The sequence below is a fragment of the Pan troglodytes genome, chromosome 9 (assembly GCF_028858775.2).
Source record: "Pan troglodytes isolate AG18354 chromosome 9, NHGRI_mPanTro3-v2.0_pri, whole genome shotgun sequence".
Lineage (NCBI taxonomy): Eukaryota > Metazoa > Chordata > Mammalia > Primates > Hominidae > Pan > Pan troglodytes.
Window position 1 is genome coordinate 8,807,385 of NC_072407.2, and position 18,197 is coordinate 8,825,581.

Below are 18,197 nucleotides of genomic sequence, written 5' to 3' on the forward strand. Positions count from 1 at the left end.
GAATTCTAAAATGGCCCTACAGAAATGTCCTGCTCTTGTTCCCAGAACCTTTGAATATTATGAGATATCACTTCTGGGATTGTGTTATATGCTGTATTGCACAACTGGATCTTCATATAGGGAGATTACAGCCTCGTGGGCCTGATCTAATCACATGAGACCTTAAAAACAAGACATTTCTCTAGCTGGTGACAGAAGAAATCAGAGATATTCAAAGCATGGCAAGGATGTGATGTGCTGTTGCTGGCTTGATGATGGAGGAGTGCGGGAGAAGGAATGTGGGCAGCCTAGGGAGCTGAGAGGGGCCAATGGAGAACAATGGAAAAGTGATCCCAGTGGCATGGCTTCAAGGAACTGGATTCTGTTAATAACCAAAATGAATGTGGAAGCAGTTTCTTCCCCAAGGCTCCCAAATTAGAACCCAGTCCACTGAAACTAATTTTAGCCTTATGAGAACCCAGCTATACTTCTCATAAGGCTAAGAAGCTCACCCACACTTCTGACCTTCAAAATATGAACTAATAAATGGGTATTGTTTTAAGCTGCTTTTTTTTTTTCTCTGCAGCAATGGGAAACTAATGTAGTCACCAAATACATTCTTAGTGCTATTAAAATAAGTGTGAACCCAGCACTGAGAATGCAATGGAGAAAAAAGGTGGTTTAAATTCTTCCCTCATGGAGTGCACAGTCTCCTGGTGGAAGAAAAGCCTAAATGGATATTGCTTAATGCTATTGCAAATTTATATTTCTTTGTAAACATATATAATTAATGTGTATTCCTTCCACAAGGATCAAGTCTGGTTTTGGTAGCATTGTGTTCTTGTCCATCATGTAACAGAGTGTCTGGCTCACAGGAGTCACTAAAGAAAAAATAAAAGAACTATTTGTTAATACACGAAGAATAAAATGCTTCAAGTCAGATCGCTGATAGGAATGAGACAGTTGTGATGGAGTTTGAGTAAGGTTTGTTTTCCTGACTCTTAAGCTTGTGTTCTTAAACACTGTAACATAAAATCCTAATTACCCAGTTCAGACACTACATACTGAGATCCTGTGAAATTGACCTCACACGTAGTGTTGTGGGACAATCAGAGATAGGAGAGACCCAACAGAGTGAGTTCAGGAAAGGACTTTATTAAAAGGTGATCACCTGGCTCAGTAGGACTAGTGTCCAGGAAAGTATGAGTCCTGGACAAAGAAAGGAGTCACCTTTTAAGCAGTCGGTGGTCAGGAGTTACGTGATGCAGGAAGCATACTTACAGAAGCGAGAACAAAGGCAGTTGATCAGTTTTTTACATTTATCTATATTACATGTTCTACATCCTTGGGAAACCATGTTTCTGTATCAACTTTGTAACTCTGCAGCTGTGCTAAGGAGGTGAAGCAGGAACTTGCTGAGCCTCAAGGAATGTGAAACTGGTGAGTACAGATAAGGCTGGCTGAGCACAGAAGGAAAAACAGGCAGTTAGTATTCTTCTCTAACTTAGACTATGGGGGGGATACACTACACTTAGCTTTTAAAGGAAAAAGTAAAAATTTCTCAGTTGTCTTTGTACTTGTAAAATGCATGAATTCCTTCTTCAGTAGTAGGAAGGGTAGTGGCACAGGTGAAGAGAAAGATACACATGTCCTTACAACTTCACCTTGTAAGAAGGTGCATTCCAGCAGACACACGTAAACAAATCTCAGTATTGTATGCCCCAAAGCCCTTTTTCATTTCTTTTTTTCAACAAGAACCCTTTATGGAGCCAAAGTACTTATATCACTGAGGTGTGAAGGTCATCACTTCCAACAAAAAGGCCCAGGAGACCTCCTAGGGTGAGAAAATAGGGAACTTTTCTTTACCAAGAGAGAGTACTTAATTTAGTCAGTCAGTAGTATTGCATCTCTTACACTTCCAGTTTGTCTACCCAACGTAGCTGAAAACCTTCTCACAAATGTTTACAATTATTTACATGTATTCTTTTCTCTGAAGGACCAAAAGCTCCCTAGAGGAAAACATCTCCAAATTACATCTTAAATTAAACAACTCATTGCCTTATCTCCTATTCAAAATAATTTATCATTAAATCTTCAAAATAACTATTGAGTATCTGCTATTCCACCAACAGTACTAGGCACTGAGTATATGTTGGCCCCCTCGGGGCTTACCATCTAGTTGAATGACAAACTATTGCATATATGCAGGAAGCAAACATAGTACCTTGAATAATCTGGAAAGGAGAATTAATGAGACAGGATTTTCTGAGAAATTAGGTTTATACTTTATTTGAAATGAGACACAGGCATGGGGGGAATGAGAATGTTCCAGGCAGTGTAAAAGGTATCTGGGAAAACTGAGGCCAGATAAGAGGTTAAACTGATGAGTCTTCCTGGTTCTAGTTTTGTTCATATGTCCAACACACTTCTAATCTGCAATTTATACTACTAACTTATAGTAAAAATATAATGATTTTTAGGTACTAGATACAAACCAAACAACTTAGCATAGTATGCACAGTCCTATACAATTTGGTCACCTACTTCTTCATCCCCTACCATTCCCTCTTCTTACCCTGTGCCGCAGCCACGCCTATAAAGACATAAGCGGTAGAGACATAAAGAAGTACAGGAATGCAAACCTTTTCACAAACACTTTTCCTTTTTCAAAACGTGGAGTCTTTTTTTCACGTTGCTCTTTTTTTTTCTAGATTTTTCTGTTTCTTATTTAATTCCTACTTAGCCTAGAAAAATTCTAAGTTTTTCAAGGTGAAATAAAAATTATTCTCTTCTTTGTGGAAGCTTGCCACACTTTCCCAGGAATGTTCTGTCAATGACCAATTTGTAGTCTCTAGCAATCTTTTGAGAGGAACGTTATTATGGCACTTATTGGTTTATAGTCTGGCTGTGTCTTTACTTGCCTTTCTCCTGGCACAAGTTTGTGAGCTTTCAGAGACAAAGGAACACATTTCATTTATTTCTCAGTCTTTCATCCTCATCACTACTTTCTTACAAAGTAAATGCTGAACGTAAATTTGTAACATAAATAAGCCTTATGGGCTTCCCACTATCTTAGCACAGATTAGGGATTTTCAGTGCTAGCTGGGTCTAACAGGTTTCTGTAAGGCTATAGCAGTCTCTTTAATGTTACCCAGGCCCTATAATATTTTGTAATTTCATCAGCCTTGGCTGCTCCCCATCAGCATCCTGAGGATGGCCTCCCTGATGGGCTTGGACTTCATACTGTAAATGATGGGGTGGAGCACAGAAGGCATCACCAGGTACACATAGGTAACAAGAGCATGTACAATGTGGGGCAGGTGCCTCCCAAAATGGTGGATCATGGACACGGTGATACCTGGAATAAAGAAGACAAAGACAGCCAGAATGTGGGAAACACAGGTATTGAGGGCCCGGATGCGCTCCCTGGGAGCAGCCAGACCCATGACTGTGTGCAGGATGAAGGTATAGGGCAGAAAGATGAGCAGCAAGTCTACGCCCCCTGTAGAAACAACCACGTAGAGCCCATAGCATACATTGATCGTGATGTCAGCACAGGCCCGCCTCATTACATCAGGGTGGAAACAGAACGAGTGGGATAGGATGTCATCACCAGGGCGGAAATTTAGACACTTAACCAGAAATGGCACAGGAAGAGGCACAAGGTAACTTGAGCCACAATGGCCAGCCCAATCCTGATGATGACACTATTTGTGAGGACAGCTGCATAGTGCAGGGGGTTGGAGATGGCCACAAAGTGGTCAAAGGATATGGCCAGGAGCACTGAGGACTCCACCACAGAGGAGTGCAGGAAGAATATCTGGACCAGGCAGGCATTGAAGCCCATGAGCCGATGGTCAAACCAGAGCACAGCCAAGGTGATGGGCAGTGTGGACAAGGTGAGGCCCGCTTTGGGGAGCGCCAGCATGGACAGGAAGTAGCACATGGGCTGGTGCAGGCTGGGGGTCCTCTTCACAGCCAGGAGGATCAGGCAGTTCCCAGTGAGGGCCACAGTGTACATGGAGGAGAAAGGGATGGCGAGCCAGCCATGAACGGCCTCCAGCCCTGGGATGCCAATCATGAGAAGAGCAGGCGGTTGGAAGAAGGAGATGTTGACATAGGTCTGGGAAGGGAGCATCCTAGGGAGGCAGCCAAAGGCTCTGGAGAGATGTGAGTTCTTCAATCTGAGTAGATAGGAGGACATTGACAGGATGCCTGTCAGTAGAAAGACATTTATTTATGCTGTGTAGGCTTTTTCATTAATTGTTTTCCATTTTTCCTAGCCCTTGGTCTGTTATTATTAACTGTTCCAGGAATGTGCAGACATTAACTAATACGCCCTCAAATGAAATTCAAGTCTTAAGGGATAGCGTAACTCTTCCCTAGTTAGCAAGACATGAATGATAATGGTAGATATAGAATTTGTTTTTTTCTCATGTTTATTTCTTTAAATTGACATAAAAATGTATGTATTTATCCTGTACAACATGAAGTTTTCCAGTATATGTACACTGTGGAATGGTGAAATCTAGCTATTTAACACAAGCATTACCTCATACATTTATGATTTTTGTGGGGAATATCAGTTAAAATTCACTCTCTTAGCATTTTCTTTCCCTCCCTCCCTCCCTCCCTCCCTCCCTCCCTCTCCTTCCTCTCTTCCTCTTTCTTTTTCTCTTTCTCTCTCTCTTTCTCTTTTCTTTTCCTTTCTTTTCTTTACTTTTCTTTTCTTTCCTCTTTTTTGAGATAGGGTCTTGCTTTGTTGCTCAGGCTAGAGCGCAGTGCCAAGATCATAGCTCACTGCAGCCTCAAACTCCTGGGGTCAAGCGATCCTCCTGCCTTAGACTCCTGAGTAGGTGGGACTACAGGTCTGTGCCACCATGCCTAGCTAATTATTTATTTTTTAAATTTTTGTAGAGACAGGGTATCACAGTGTTGTCCAGTCTGGTCTTGAACTCCTGGAATTAAGCAATTCTCCCACCCCAGCCTCTGAAAGTGCTGGCATTATAGGTATGAGCCACCATACCTGGCCTTAGCATTTTCAAGAATAAAAGATGATATGTTGTATTATAGAATTTAGTTGCTGTTAACTATACAGTTTATACTGCTTTCACTTTAACATACAGTGTCTTCACTAAATGAAAGTGTTTGCTAATTTTATTTCAGATGTAAAACACACTATCAATACTCATAATTATCATCATCACATTGTTGTTTTTGTCCTGGTCCTTATTGTTATTCCACTGATAGTATATTTTTTGCAGTATTCTAAGTGCTTTCACAGTAATTATGTCACTGGAGTCTCACAATTACTTTGCCAGGTATACAAAGAAGGAAAACATTTTTACTAAAGTGAGTGGAGAGAAATGCTTAAATCTATCAAAGAAAGATGAAAACTGCAGCCTTCCCCATAAAACAGCTATTAAAACTCCACTGTGGCCGGGCGCGGTGGCTCACGCCTATAATACCAGCACTTTGGGAGGCCCAGGAGGGCGGTTCATCTGAGGTTGGGAGTTTGAGACTAGCGTCACTAACATGGAGAAACCCTGTCTCTACTCAAAATACAAAATTAGCTGGGCGTGGTGGCACATGCCTGTAATCCCAGCTACTTGGGTGCTGAGGCAGGAGAATCACTTAAACCCGGGAGGCAGAGGTTGCAGTGAGCTGAGATCCTGCCATTGCACTCCAGCCTGGGCAACAAGAGTGAAACTCTGTCTCAAAAACAACGCAAAACAAAACGAGAACAAAACAAAACAAAACAAAAAACAAAACAAAAGAAACCTTGTGTGTGTGTGTGTGTGTGTGTGTGTGTGTGTGTGTGTAAGATTTGAGGGCAAAATCCTGACATTCTCTAGTAATCAAGTCCCACCAATGAGAAAGTTTCAGGGTAAGAATGAAAATAGGTAGTAGGAATATTTTGGTAAATGAAGTGATGATTTGATTCTTACCAGGTCACTAAGAACTGTCAAAGATGTGAGGTCTTTCTGTGTCTTGCCCAGAGAATATTGACTGGGTCTTTGGATGCCCTTGCAATTCAGGCTGCAAATTACAAGAATCATTTCTGCACCCCAGTGACTCAACATTTCCCAGAATTTAGGAATGTCAGACAAATATTTCCTTCAGCCCCTTAGCATATCCTTCCTAAAGTCTTTTGTCCTTGAATGTGCCTCCCCCTAAATCACTTAACATTGTCTTTCCTAGTCGGGAGGGCCAAAGCTGCAGGCCCAAGGAGCCTGAGGTTCTCCCCTAAAGTTAGAATTTCCAAAGACACCTGTTAAAACATGAATCAAAGACATAAATTTAGGCTAGTTTCAATGTTCTGTGGAGTCTGTTCTACGAATGCTACTAATGTTATTGTCTGATGCTGGGCAAATAAATTTACTAATGGATCAATCATTCAGTATGCTATGTTCCAGATATTAGACTTTTCACATTTCTGATTGTACATAATACCTCTCTGCTTATAAAACAATCATGCAAGGTAGATATTATCATCTTCTTAAAAAAGATAGCTATAACAATAATAATAATATTATTATTTTAAAACAAATAAAACTAGAGAGAGAGGTTGAGTTCCTCCAGGCCAGTCTAGATGTGACTGTACAAATTCAAATTCAGGTCTACTTCACTTAAACCTTTCAACAGTCTCAAACTGTCTGCATTATACTAGATGCTAGAGATTGGTAAAATGTGGGCCGCTTGGAGCAGATTAGCTGGAAGTCCCTATTTTCTTCTAATGTTTCATGGTGACATGATTTAGGGCTCTGCAGATGCAGTGTTTTCCTATTTCTTTAAAACTGTCTTTACTCAGTATAACCCTTTTGGTTCTTCATACTATTTGCCGTTTATTATGCTAATTGCCTCTCCATTTTTTATTTTCTTTTTACTAATTCAAGTGACATTTCTTCAGAAACCTCATTCAATCCTAATGTTCTGATTTTGATGATTTCCAAATCTCTGCTCTTTTTTTTTTTTCAGGGACAATCAATGGATGAGCAAGTGAATACATTATTGAATAATGATTTCTTTATTTATATAATCCACTCCTCTTTACCCCAAGCCTTAATAAAGCCTCCTCTAGTGCACATGTTCACAACTTTTACTGTATAGTTTGCATACAGAAAAGATCAATGACTCCTTCAGATTAATTAAATTAATTGTTATTTTCAGTCAGTCTTACTTAAAGTTAGGTAAGGTCAATCCAGAAAATAGTCTCTTTGTCATTGGTAACATAAATCAGAATACAGGGTAAGTTCTGGACTCTCCATTTAACTTTCGGCAATCTGAGGATAAATCTTGCTGAAGTTAATGTGACATTTCCCTTTCTTCCAGCCTGGATTGATTTATCTGTTCTCCAGTGACTCACAAATGCGTTATCCTAGAACTCTCAGTTGTCTCCTAGTTGAAACGCAGGTCCTCCGTAACTCTGGGTATTTGTCTGATCTATTTCTCCTGGATGTGGTAGAAGGATCAAAATGCTAAGTTTGGTTCCATATTACAAGAAGCTGAACACTTAAAGATGTGACTATACAGTACCTCTTAGGACAAGTTGCCAAAAATTTGTGGCACTTTGTACAATCAAACTAAGTTTTCTCATCTCCAGATAATTGTCTTTTCATCCATTTTCATGTATTGTAAATATTACAGTGATATGAGAGGTCTGACATGAGGGATGAATTCTGTGTATTTAAATGAAAATTTTTGCTTTTGTTTTCTTTCTTTTCTATAAATACCCATTCTAGTAGACAGCTTGGATTACCATGTTTCTTAGTTCCCATGGACTCAGAAAGTTTAAAGTTAAATCTCTCAACTCTGGAAATTAGACCAGGTTTGGTTTTCTGCTATTATATCTAGGACATAAAAGAGTCAAACCTATTTAAAAATCATAACTCTTCCCGGAAGAAGGAGGAAAAATGTGGGTGATTTCTAACTTATGTTTATTTTAATACTCTAAGAATGTTCCATGACTGTACGTTGTCTGTGGGAGTCAAAAGGAGTGATTCAACATGTTTGCTTTCCTCTACCTCCAAGTCAAGTGCTTTCCTTAAAGGCTCTTCTTATCCAAGAGAATATGAAGAACAATCTCATGGCGAAAGGTGACATCTCAAGCAAACATTCAGATCATCCCCAGGATGCTACCTGAGATGGGATCTTAAGATTCCCTCACAGAGTTGCCCTACTTAGAGAAACCAAAGAGTATGAATCCCCTTGGTCACAGAGTCTAGGTTTCTGAATAATGATCTGAATTGAGAAATCTCTGTGTTCAGGAACGTTGCCTCTTTCCTTACTCTCCCTCATCTAGGGGCATGTTCTTGCCATCTATGGAAGTCCAGGCCTCCTCACTCCTTTCCTGCTTCTGACACCTGCTCATCTCTCATCCCACTGATTCCTCCTTTTGGTGGTAGCTGACAGAGTGGGGAACTCAGACTCATGGAGCAGGCCCCTTCCCTTCTAAATAGTGCAGAAGGGATTGAGTCCAGGCCCTGTGTTACTCACCCTGCTTGTTGTCAAAGCCTTCTTTACCTCTCCACATCCCGAAGGAGCCCAGGAAGGCTCTGGAACTGACGTCCCATCTTTACACCCTTGGCTAGATGCCCTGGTGAGATGCTGTTCCCCAGGGATCCCTGGGGCCCAGGCCACCCAGAAGATTCTCTGCTAACTTGTTCCTGGGCAATAGAAAATGACTGGGGTGTGTGTGTTGGGAAGGAGAGCTACATTTAAGCAACTGAGCTGTGGAGGAGACGAGAGAGCTAGAATCATCATGTCTCTCTCTGTGCTCAATACCTTGAGCTCAATGAGTCTGAGTTCCCCACTCTGTCAGTGTTTCCACTCTGCCACACCTGCAGGAAGCTTCACTGGGCACTTCAATCACTTCCTTTACTGTGCTCCTCAGTGACATCAGCTTTTCCATTTGGAGTCACAGAGACCACTTTGTAGCCTCTCTCAGTGACAGCCTTTTAGGTTGTCAGGGTCAGTGGTGTCTTCCCTCCACTCCATCTTAGCCCCCAGGGATGGACATCCAGGGGAAGCAGCCCCACTTCCTGTGTCTACTCCTCATGGACATTGTGGGAGCTCCATTTTCTTCAACAGAAGATACGAATCAAGCAATCTGAGGGCCTAGATGGGGAGAAAAGGGCCCTGAAACAGGGAGAGATGAATGTAGCCACCAGCTGTCTGTTTTTTTCTTTAGAGGGGCAGGGAGTCATTCAACCTAAGAATTTTTCCTTGCTGTCTTGCATATCCCAACAGGCCTCCCTTCATTCTTACAGTGTGACTGACCTAAATTCAAAATATGAAGAGGACCCGTGGGCTAAAAGGTATTTGAAAAGATGTTTATCATCAATAATCGTTAGTGAAATGCAAATCAAAACCACATTATCAGCTTGTATTTATTAGAATGGTTATTATCAAAAATGAAAAAAATGGTAAGTGTTGGTGAGGAAAGGGGGACCCTTGTATACTATTGGTCAAAATGTAAATCAATATAGTCATTATGGAAAATAATACGGAGGTTCCTCAAAAAATAAAACTAGAACTACCATAAGATCCAGCAATCCCTTTTCTGGATATATATCCCAAAAAATGAAATTAGTATCTCAAAGAGATATCTGTATGCCCATGTTCTTTGCAATATTATTCACAAGAGCCAAGATATGGAATTAACCCAAATCCCCATCAACAGATAAAGGGAAAATGAAAAGGTGATGCACACACACACGTACACACACACACACACGCACACGCACACACTACTCAGCCTTAATAAAGAAGGAAACCCTGTCATTTGCAACAACATGGATGAACCTGGAGGACATTATGTTGAGTAAAATAAGTCAGGCACAGAAAGACAAGTACTACATGATCTCACTTATAAGTGGAATCTAAAAAAGTCAAACTCATGGAAGCAGAGAGTAGAACGATGGTTTCCAATGATTGGGGCTGCTGGGTGGGAAAAATGGCGAGGTGTTTAAAGGGTACAAAATTTCAGTTACGTGGGATGAATAAAATCTGATCTAATGTACAGCATGGTGACTATAATTAATTATATCCGATTGTATACTTTAAATTTGCTAAGAGATCTTGAAAGTTCTCAACACACACAGACACACAAGGGAACTATGTGAGGTGATTAGCATGTTAATTAGCTCGATTGTGGTAATCACTTCACAATGTATACATATATCAAAACATTATGTTGTTAGGGTAAACGTGGACATAAAGATGGCAACAATAGACACTGGAGACTACTAGAGGAGTGAGGGTGGGAAGGGGGTGTGGGCTGAGAAACTACCCACCGGATACTATCCTCACTATCTGGGTGATGGGATCATTCATACACCAAAACCCAGCCAGATGCATTTTTCCCATGTAACAAATGTGCACGTGTACCCTCTGAATCTAAAATAAAAGTTGAAACAAAAACAAAAATAAAATCACCATACTGTATGCTGTAAACATATACAATTTTTATTTGTCAATTATACCTCAATAAATCTGGAAAAAATAAAGTCACTTGCAAAATAAAACAGTAAGAATATTAACATTGATACAGTCAAGGCATTGAATATTCCCACCACCACAAGGATTCCTCATGTTGCCCTTTTGCATTTATGCTCACTTTCCTCCTTTGCCATCCCCTTCTTAATCCCTGAAAACCACAAATGTGTTCTATATCGCTATAACTTTGTTATTTTGAGACATTATATATTCTAGACACTAGTCCTTTGTTGTATCCTTGGTTTGGGAATACATTGTCCCACTCTCTGGGTCCTCTTTTCATCCTCTTAGCAGGAATTTTGACAGAGCAATAATTTTTAACTTTAATAGAGTCTAATTTATCATTTTTTCTTGTATAATATGATAACTTCGTGGAACTCACTTAGTTTTAGGGTTTTTTAAAAAAATAGATTATTTGAATATTTTTCTATGTATGTAATATTAGATATATAATATAATGTACAAATAGGGATATTTCATTTCTTTATTTTTGTCTGTATGCCTTTTACTTTTTTTCCTGCTTTATTGCGTTGACTATGGACTATGTTGGATAAGAATGATGACAGTCGACATTTTTTCTTTGTTCCCACGTTTAGAGGGAAGACATTCAGTCATTCACCATTAACTATAACATTAACTATAGGTATTTATAGATGCTCATCTTCAAGTTGAGGAATTTCTCCTCTGTTCTTATTTTTCTGAGTTTTCATCATAAATGTTTGTTGAATTTTTATCAAATGCATTTTCTGTATCAATTTATATCATCATGTGAAATTTATTTTTAATGCTGTTAATATGGCAGATTACTTGATTTTTGAATATTGAACAAGACTGGCCCTCCTGAAAACAAAACATGCTTGGTTATAATTTTAAAAAGTACACATAACATAAACTTTACCATCTTAACCCTTTTTTTTTTTTTTAGAGATGGAGTCTTGCTCTGTTGCCCAGGCTGGAGTGCAATGGCGCGATCTCCGCTCACTGCAACCTCCGCCTCCTGGGTTCAAGTGATTCTCCTGCCTCAGCCTCCCGAGTAGCTGAGATTACAGGCACGCGTCACTATGCCTGGCTAATTTTTTGTAGTTTTAGTAGAGACGAGATTTCACTGTATTGGCCAGGCTGGTCTCGAACTCCTGATCTCGTGATCCACCTGCCTTGGCCTCCCAAAGTGCTGAGATTAGAGGCGTGAGCCACCACGCCTGGCCCAACCATTTTTAAGTGTACAATTCAGTAGTGTTAAGCATATTTACATTGTTGTACAACTAATGTCCAGAACATTTTCATCTTGTGAAACTGAAATTCTATACCCATTAAACAAACAATTTCCCATTTGCCCCTTCCCCGTCTCCTGGCCACCACCATTCCACTTTCTGTATCTAAGAATTTGACTACCTCATATAAGTGACAACATACAGTATTTGTCTTTTTGTGACTTTCTTATTTCACTTAGCATAATGTCCTCAAGTTCTGTCCATGCTGTAGCACTTATCAGAATTTTCTTCCTTTTTCAGGCTAATTTTTCATTGTCGGTATATACTAAATTTGTTTATCCATCATCTGTCCATTGACAGTTGGTTGCCTCCACCCTTTGACTATTGTGAACAGTGCTGCTATGAACATGAGTGTGCAAATATACTTTCAAGATCCTGGTTTCAATTCTTTTGAGATTACCCAGAAGTAGAATCAGTGGAACATACGGTAATTCTATTTTTAATATTTTGAAGAACTGTGATAACATTTTACTGTTTTACATTTCTATCAACAGTGTTAAAGGATTCTAATTTCTCCACATTCTAGTAGCCATACTGAGTGTGGTGCACTGTGAAAAATGTTTGTGTCTATATATGAGAGATATTAGCCTGTAGTTTTTTTTTTTGTGGTTTTTGTACTGTTTTGTTATCAGAGTAATTCTAACGTCACAAAACATATTGGGAGATGTTTTCTCCTTTTCCATTTATTGGAAGAGATAGTGTAGAATTCTTCTTTTAATGTTTGTTAGAATTTTCTAGTGAAACAATCTGGACCTATGAATTTCTTTTTGGGGATTTTATAAACTAAAAATTCAATTCTTAATAGTTACAGGGTTACAAATTATATATTCATATTTTGGGAGTTGTGGTAGTTTGTGTTTTACTAGGAAGTGGTCCACTTTTCTGTGTATAGAATTGTTTGTAGTATTTCCTCATTATTCCTTTGATGTACACAGAGTCTGTAATAATAACCTCCTTTTCATTCCTGATATTATTAATTCATGCCTTCTTTCTTTTTTCTCTGTTAGTCTTGCTAGGAGCTTATTAATTTTATTGATCTCTTCAAGGAATCAGCTCTGTTTCAAAGATTTTATTTATTTTTTTCTGTTTTTAATTTTATTGATTTCTTCTCTTATCTCTATCATTTCCTTCTACTTGCTTTGGGTTTTGTTTTGCTCTTCTTTTCCTTGGTTCTTGATGGCATAGCCTAGATTATTGATATGAGACTTTTCTTCCTTTTTAATATATTCATTTAAGCTACAAATGTTCTTCTCAGCACTGTTTTATCTGTGTTATACAAATTTCGGTATGTTTTATTTTCATTTTTATTCACGTCAAATTATTTTTTATTTCCATTGAGACTGCTTTTTGTTATCATTAATTATTTAGGAATTTCCAAGTTATCTTTCTGTGATTACATTGTATTGGAGAACAAATTGCGTGTAACTTTTATTCTTTTTAAATTTGGTCTCCGTTGATACTGGTGGTGGGGGATTTATTACCGCTAAGTGAAGATGGGTATTTTCTCCACATTTTCTTTATGATAACATGGTGCGAGGGTCCTCATTACTCTGGGGTGGCGGTGAATATCTTGATTCTCTACTAGGCCTCCTCTGCCATCATCCCATTGGGGATGGGATGGACATCTCATTACTGCCCAGTGAGGGTTGAAATCCAGGCACCCGCGTGGTTTCCACTGACACCATGGAGAAAGGGGCTACTCATTATTGGCTGGCAGGAATGACAGTCTCAACTGCCTATTCGACATTCTCTGATACCACCACCCTGAGGAGGGTGTTGGGTGCCTCATTACAGCCTCATGAGGTTGGAAGTCTGGGTTCTCCATTTGGCCTTTGCTGACATGAGTTGGGGGTCATGTGGTCACAGTTTTTTTTTTTTTTTTTTTTTTTTCTGCAGTGTTTTGCTGGAGTAAAGTGGTTTTTTGAAATCTTCTGCCTTGCTAGGATTCCCCTTTCATTGGCTAGAGGGAGCAGGCTTTTGAGAGGGCTTTTACTATTTGTGCACGTTAGCATTTCTGTGTTGTCAGTTTCTTCAGCTCCAAGTCAGATATATGAGGTAAGAAGAAAATTCAATCATTAAGGATGACCACTATGTCATTCCTCTATTTCATGATGTCATTCCTCATATCCCAAGCTCCTTAGATGGTCTTCCTCTTGTCTACCCTTGGAATTTTGTGTTTGTTTTATACACAATGCCCAAGGTTTTTAGTTGTTCTTAGCAAATAAATAGAAACATGTTCTTAGCAAATAAATAGGAAAATATGTCTATTCTGTCTTCCCCAATGTGGGAGGAGTCTCTTTTAAGATTTTTAATTCATCTATTCAGCCTTGGCTCCTGAGATAATTGTAAATCATTTAAAATCCCTGCAACTTCAATTCCCATTTCAGCCACTGCTATGGCTACCAGTTCTGTGCAGGTGCAGCCTGTCACAGGCTCATCTGGACCCTGGGGTTTCTCCTCTGATGCTCTGTCGTGGGGGCCCATGGGAACCCACTGAATACTCAAGCATAGGCAGTCTGCCAGTTTTGGGAGTTAATGCTCTGTGGAGCAATTCTTAACTAATTGAGTACAGGAGGAATAATTACTTTTCATTTACTTCCCCCAGGAAGAAGATTATGGGCAAGTACTGCAAGAACTGGCAACAGTCTCATATTATGTGGACAACTCTACAGTGCATGTTTGTTTGGGCTCTCCCTTTTCCCTGCTCCAAACTCCCTGTCCCTGACTTTTGCTTACTGGGTCCAGTCCCCAGTAGAGTAGCTGCTCTTAGGCTTTTGTCTTAGGAGAACTCAGGGGAACACATGGCCTATGCTCTGGCAATAAAATCTTCTTGCATTGTCAGAAGTCACCTCACTATTTGATGTCTCCATATACTCCCTCTGCTTTAATCTCACTTACTTCCCCCAAACCTCAATCTGGCCCCTGTTTAAATGTCACCTGTTCATGAAGCTTTCCTTCAGCTCCACAACAAAGCTGGTTTCTCCCTTCTCTGTGGCTGCTGTACCTTGTTTATTCCTCCATGGGCGCACTGAGGGCTCTCAATACATTTGGTTTTATATCTGATACTCATTGTAATATCCACTATTATTTTTTTTGTTTCTTTTATATTTTAGGTCCTGAAACATTGCCAAACATTGTCAATCATTCTTGAAGGTTTAACATTAAATGATATTAAGAAACGGACACTGGGCAATAACTTTAGCACCAGCTGGGAGAATTGGTGATGATTATAGTCGGAAAGAATCCCAAATATGTGATGCTGGTAATCTCTGGTCATAAATAATATTGAGCGTAAATCTTTTCTTACAATAATAAAATGCCTAAGGAAATATCTATCCCCAGACACAAACACATTTATGTTCTTCTCTTATTTCTTATCAATCTAGTCTGGGATAGATGATGTGCTGCTCAGAGATGGGGGCTAGATGAAATTACTGGGGGATGGGAGCTGTCCTATTTATTGGGCAACCTCAGACTGTGGCTCTCCGGGGGAATTGGCCACCTAAACTGGTACCCTCCACTGACCAGGCCAACATAAACATGGCTGGGAAAAGGGCAATGTTTTTATGGTCCTTAGTCCCTGGAGACCCTGTTTCACTGGGAAAGATACTCTCACTATAGTGACCACTTGCCTGAGACTCCCAATTCTGGAAGCCTCTCACGGAAGAAGCTGTCTAGGACCACCTCAGTGAGTTGATTCAGCTCCCAAAATACCCAGGAAGCCCTTCCAGATTAATGAGAACAGGAAGGCAAACACACTCCCAGGACGCTGATCCTTGTGAACAAGAAATAAGCAGTGGCCATAGCCCCTCCCTTTTAATTCACCACCTTTTAAACTTCAATCATATTTTCCTGAGACAACATTGGAAACTGGCCTTTCTGTTGCCATTCCTTCTTCAGTGCATAGATCAGTCATTTTAGGCTCACTTCAAACCTATTTGAATCCCACGTCGCCTGCTCACCATGCTACCTTTCTTTTTACTGTCCTCCAATCTTAGTCTTGGTACTACTGTGTGTGTGTGTGTGTGTGTGTGTGTGTGAGAGAGAGAGAGAGAGAGAGAGAGAGAAAGAGAGAGAGAAAGAAAGAACAGAGACAGCAAGAGAGAGAGAGAAGAGAGAGAGAGAGAGAGAAAGAAAGAAAGAACAGAGACAGCAAGAGAGAGAGAGAAGAGAGACAGTGAGAGAGAGAGAGAGAGAAGAGAGACAGCAAGAGAGAGAGAGAGAGAGAGAGAACGAGAACCCAGTTCTTAAGCTTCAAGTTTCTAGGCAGATGTGACCAAGTGAGTGTTTTAAGAAAATCTGTGACTTGCTTGTCACACACACCAATGCACATTCTTATCCCCTCCATTTTCCTGTGAGGCAGATATTATTACCTATCCCGTTTCCATGGTAATAATAATGAGTATTTGTTGAGTTTATACTATGTATTAATACTATCCTGGGCATTGTCTGTGGATCACTGCACATAATTTTCACAAAAGCACTGAGCATAGACAGCATTATCATCCCTAGCAAACAGATGAAAGCCAGCCCACAAAGAGTGAATTGAGTTGATGAGTAAGATAACTATCTGTTCTTTTTATTGGACTATGTTTCCTTATAGGAAACCTGTGAATATCTCTTGGGGTAGAAAATCCACAATATTTGGGAACAGGTTTGATTTTTGAAGAGAGTCATAATTGGCAGGAACAAGAGGTAGGAGATCAAGTGGAGAAATGCCATGTTTGGGCAAAGAGGTGGCCACAGGGAAGGGGGCTGGCTTTCTCGTGTGGGTCAGAGAATAGTTTCCAAGGACACCGCAGAGAGTGTCAGCCTTTGCAGGCCCTTTGGAATTGCCTGTGACTTCTTAGTGGTGTCCAGGGAATGTAATATTTAGAATGGGGGCAGGATTTAGAGATTTCCTAATTCAATCACCATGTTTTATAGTTAATCCCAAGAGATTATATGAATTAAGTAAGGTCATCCTCCTAGTGGCAGAACATGAGATGTAGCTCAGAGCTCCAAATTCCATTCCAGGGCTCTGTCCTTCCCCCAATATAGGACCCAGGGCAGGCTATTCTTGTGTTTTACCCCTGCCCCCAGGTTCTCTCTGGACCTGCTCCTTGGGAACGTAGTATGGAGCACGAGGGAAGGCATCTCTTTAAAAGCAACCCAACATAGGGCCTGTGATTAACACTACTGTATTGTACACTTAAAAATGTGTTAAGAGATTAGCTCTTACGTTAAGTGCTCTTACCACAGAACGAAAAACAATAGCAACAACAACAACAATAAAGGAGGTGAGAGGAAACTTTTGGAGGTGATGGATAAGTTTACCACATTAGTTACGGTGATTGTTTTAAGGGTATATCACTTATGTTCAAATATATCAAGTTGTATACATTAAAAATCTATAACTTTTTGTATGTCAATCAGACTTCAATGAAGTGGCTTAAAAAAAAAAAGAAAAAGAAAATCTCACATAACTCTCGTGGGTAGAACCTGTGGGAACCGGGACAGATTGGCTTACACTTCTAATGCTCTTTTTCCTTGCAGAAGAGATGCAGAAACATTGAAAGCAAATGATCCTGTGCCTGTGACTGAACCCTCCTTGATCTCTGAAGGGCAAGTGTTACACTGTTGCCCATGTTTCATCTGGAAAAAACAGAAGTACACAGAAGAATGTGATTTGTGCAAAGTCACCTCCTGTCAGGGAAGTCTTTTCCTAGTATCAGTCATCACTTTGCTGGGCCGGTCCATGCCAGTCCATGCTGGTCCATGCCTGCCTGGTCAGGCTACAATCTTCATTCACAAAGAGTACACTGGGAAGTCAGAGAGACCTGGGTTCAAGTCTGAAGTATTGAGTGACTCAGAAAATTATATAACTCCCAGTTGTGCCTCAGTTTCCTAGTCTGAACAGTGGCCATCAACACAGATGCTTGTTTTTTTTAATTTAATTTTTTTATATATGTTTTTTTGAGACGGAGTCTCGCTCTGTCGCCAGACTGGAGTGCAGTGGAACAATCTCTGCTCACTGCAACCTCTGCCTCCTGGGTTCAAGTGATTCTCCTGCCTCAGCCTCCTGAGTAGCTGGGACTACAGGCGCGTGTCACCACACCTGGCTAATTTTTGTATTTTTAGTAGAGACGGGGTTTCACCGTGTTAGCCAGGATGGTCTCAATCTCTTGACCTCATGATCTGCCCGCCTGGGCCTCCCAAAGTGCTGGGATTATAGGTGTGAGCCACTGCTCCCGGCCCCAGATGCTTGTTTTGAGGATTATGTAAGTAAGGTATTATTTTACTGGAGGATGAACAGTAAGCCCTCAGCATGTGGTAATATTAAATGCAATAGAGATACATGAATCCAAGATTTCTCAAACCTTTACCACCCTCCACTCCCCACACCCAGGTGGAACGGATGCTCTGTGTCTCATGTCATACCGCCTTGGCCCACTTCTGACTTTACCGGGG

At 40.3% G+C, this 18,197-nt stretch overlaps 1 non-coding gene and 1 pseudogene across 1 annotated transcript; one reads left to right on the plus strand and one right to left on the minus strand.

Annotated features, from left to right (window-relative positions):
• Window positions 1–3,125: 3,125 nt before the first annotated feature.
• LOC129136337 (olfactory receptor 51I2-like) lies at window positions 3,126–4,117 on the minus strand (annotated as a pseudogene).
• A 4,781-nt stretch (window positions 4,118–8,898) lies between these two features.
• LOC466342 (uncharacterized) lies at window positions 8,899–17,428 on the plus strand. The gene is made up of 4 exons (XR_001707104.4): window positions 8,899–9,296; window positions 11,988–12,174; window positions 14,353–16,304; window positions 17,283–17,428. It is a non-coding gene; the product is annotated as an uncharacterized LOC466342 (transcript).
• The last annotated feature ends 769 nt before the right edge of the window (window positions 17,429–18,197 follow it).